Source organism: Pangasianodon hypophthalmus, chromosome 24 (assembly GCF_027358585.1).
Source record: "Pangasianodon hypophthalmus isolate fPanHyp1 chromosome 24, fPanHyp1.pri, whole genome shotgun sequence".
Classification (NCBI taxonomy): Eukaryota; Metazoa; Chordata; class Actinopteri; order Siluriformes; family Pangasiidae; genus Pangasianodon; species Pangasianodon hypophthalmus.
Genome location: NC_069733.1, coordinates 20099653 through 20103352, shown reverse-complemented (window position 1 = coordinate 20103352; position 3700 = coordinate 20099653). Strand labels below are relative to the sequence as shown.

Sequence of the window (3700 nt, the reverse complement as noted above, 5' to 3'; positions counted from 1 at the left end):
GAAGGAAAAACTGAACTGAAGCGTCTCTCAGGGTAAAATGAGATGTTTTAATAAACATGAGTGTTTTTTTTTCCCATGAGACATCACTGTGTCTCTTACTTACAGCTACGATAATAAAACCTACGAGCCTCACGCAGATCACGCTACGCCGCTCACCAGGGGGCGGGCTTATCTATGGTTGCCATGGTTACAGTGTTACTGCCTAGCTAGTGTGATATGGTCACAGAACGACAAAAATACCACAGCGCAACACTACGACATTTCTACAATACACGACAAAGACCTGCTGACAAACCGCCTGCGAGACAGCAGCGTTATTTAAAAATATATATTTAAATTACCAAGATGTTTAAATACATTTTACAATTTTAAACATCCGTACAAACCTGGAACGCCCAATCATCTGCTTCCAATCAGAGTCTGTAATAAATATATTTACATTTAATTAAATATGAAAATAAAGATAACTGTGATAGAACAGAGTATCACGGTGTAATTTCTCACGATGATATAATGTTTATATCGTATCAGCCAGCTGACAGAACGGAAACAAAACACACAACATACAGTAAACAAATAAAACGTGATGAGAAATCTGTGTTCCTGCTGCAATTATATACAGGAGAGTTCCGATATTATTATATTATTTTATATTATATTCATTCTGATGGGTTTTTTTTTGGGTAAATCTTGTCACATGACTCCAGCTTTCACTCCAGTCTGGTCCATTTTGTGAATAATCGTAGCTGAGACCCGCCCACTTTCACAGGAAGCGGCTGTCTGACTGACACTGCAACGGACCAATCACGTGTCAGTTTTCACGTTTACTGTTTTAAACTCAACTCTCCGTTAACGCTGTGGATTTTCCTGTGTGTTGATTCAGTGCCTGTCTGTGACTCCGAGAAGAGGAACAGCGAGGTGTGTAAACACGGGACTGCCGAGAGCCAATCAGATCACAGCCTTGAATATTCTGAAGCTTGTGACCAGAAAAGTGTACAAAAGAAATAAATAAAAGACGTAAAGACGTCAGAGAGTTAGTTAGTCTCACTGGTAAGATTCAGAGCTGCGTATAAGAAGTGAGTATGTGATAGAACCAAAAAGCAGGAGAACCTCAGGACAGCAGTGGAACCCTCGCCTGACGGAACGGTTCTGTTATTACTGCGGGACGAGGTGGAATTACACGGATAATTACTAGATCAGGAAGCTGGGCTGAGTACAGCAGGTTCTATTTCAGCGTTCAGAGGTTCTGATGTGTGATAAGACGCTGCGGCTGGTGGACGTGACTGATGCTTTAGTCTGAAAACACATTCATTAGAAAAATTCTATTCAAGAACTTATCTGTGAAATTGCTTTAGAGCTGTCTAACACACAGGCGAGGAACCGTTCCACAAGCTAACATCTTTATCCAGAAGCAGTTCTGCTGAACGCGTCGCCCATGTGATCACGTGACAGACTCTTATACGATAAACAAAATAATGATGAATGTATTAATGTTCAGAGATCTCAGTGGATCCGGTGAACTGTGTGTGTGTGTGTGTGTGTGTGTAATTTCCTCAGTGTGTATAATTTTGTATTATTGGTGTGTGGCTCTGAGAATTGTAGGAGAACAATTACATAAAGCTGTAATGTGACTACAATTAACCCCTACACACACGCACACACACACACACACGCACACACACACACACACGCGTTAACCACCAAAATAAAATATTTAATAACAAATAAATCTGTTAATGCACTACAGCTGCTGATCATCACTTCTGTCCAATCACACGGAGATGTTTCAGCATCAGTGTGTGTTACTCTGCACGCTCTGTGTGCGCGCGTGTGTGTGTGTGTGCGTGTGTGTGTGTGTGTGTGTGTGTGTGTGTGTGTGTGTGCGTGTGTGTGTGTGTGCGTGTGTGTGTGTGTGTGTGTGTGTGTGTGTGTGTGTGCGTGTGTGTGTGTGTGTGCGTGTGTGTGTGTTCTCACTGTCTGATTTACTGAATGCAAAAATAATTTGAAATCTAAAGTGGTTTTAAAAATAAATGCGTTATAAACAGTGAAAGAGAAATATTAAACACCGCATAAAACTCAAATCACATAAAAATGTAAAATATTTAAAAAGGTAAACACTCAGAGAGTTCAGGCCCGAGCTCAAGAATTTAATCCTGAAATATTTTACAAATAAATAAATAAATAAACAAATAAATAAAGGATTTTAAAGGCAGTGAAGTGTGAAACACAATCAGCACATTTAAATACTACTGCATTTAAACACCCACTGATTCCATCACTGATTATATAAAGTGTTTAACACACACTAACACACACTAACACACTCACACACACTCACACACACTCACACACACTCACACACACTCACTCCAGAGCTCACAGTCCTGCACTTACACACTAATGATTCAATTTTAAAACCGTTAATACCTCACACACACACACACACACACACACACACACTCACACACACACACACACACACACACACTCACACACACTCACACACACACTCACACACACACCTCTGCTATATAAAACTGAACGTGCTTTAAATGCTGTTTTCCTACGGAGAAGCTGCAGATGTAAACGAGTCGCTCGGGTAAATCTGAGATATTTAGAGCTTTATTAAAGTTCCTGTAAAAAAAAACACCTCAGAAAATAACAAGAATTCAAATCCAGACCCTGAGAATCTACAAACACTCAAAATATTACAACATTACAGCATCGTAATCCTCAATACAGTGTAGAATACATCTGTACAAAGCATTTAAACACCACAAATATTAAAGGCTAATTATCTGAAGACCAGTAAGTATTAATAATCAATAAAGTATTTAAATAAAACCCCTCTGTGAGTTTGTAGATATATATATATTATATAATGGCACATTTTCCCACCCAAATAATTAAAAACTCCATTAAAAACTAAAAGACTTAAAGTCAATAAACACACAAAGCGTCATCAATAAATAAACCCTGAAGTGTTTAAACACTAAAATGATTTCACCTCTGTGACACTGAAACACTTTCCTCCACCCAAAGATTTAAACACTCTGAAAATAAACGACATTTAAACACCACAAGTCCAAACCCAATAAACTATAAAACATCCCTTAAACACAAACAGCAGTTAAACACCAAAAACAGTGAAAGCTAAGTCATTAAATGCCTACAGGATTTTAAACAAAACACCATCTAGTGATTTTATGGAACACATTCGAACACCAAAATAATAATAAGAAGAAGAAAAACAGAGCTTCTAAAAATCAATACTCAGAGTGTCATCACCATATTAATGTTTAAACACTAAAAATATTTCACATCTGTGAGGATTTAAAACGCTCTCCTTCATCCAGCACATTCAAGCAGGATGGAAATCTCTTCATCTGAATGATGTTAAAAAACGCGTGATGTTCAAACACCTCAGTGACATTCGAATACCTGAACAGCACACGGCAATTAAACACCAGAAATATCACAATATCACAATATTACAATATCACAATATCACAATATTACAATATCACAATATTACAATATTACAATATCACAATATCACAATATCACAATATCACAATATCACAGCACACAAAGGCCAAGCGTTTCCTTTTTTAAACCAGAACACAGTCACACACCCGAATCACCTCACAGCCTCTACGACTAAAAGACTTCAATCCAGAAAACAAACACCTGAAGTGTT

The 3700-nt window shown here is 37.9% G+C and overlaps 1 protein-coding gene across 1 annotated transcript in view; it reads right to left on the bottom strand.

The window, feature by feature from the left end:
- si:dkey-215k6.1 (transmembrane protein 132C) overlaps positions 1–3700 on the bottom strand; it is a 157036-nt gene that overhangs the window by 151883 nt on the left and 1453 nt on the right. The gene's annotated exons all lie outside the window — the stretch shown is intronic.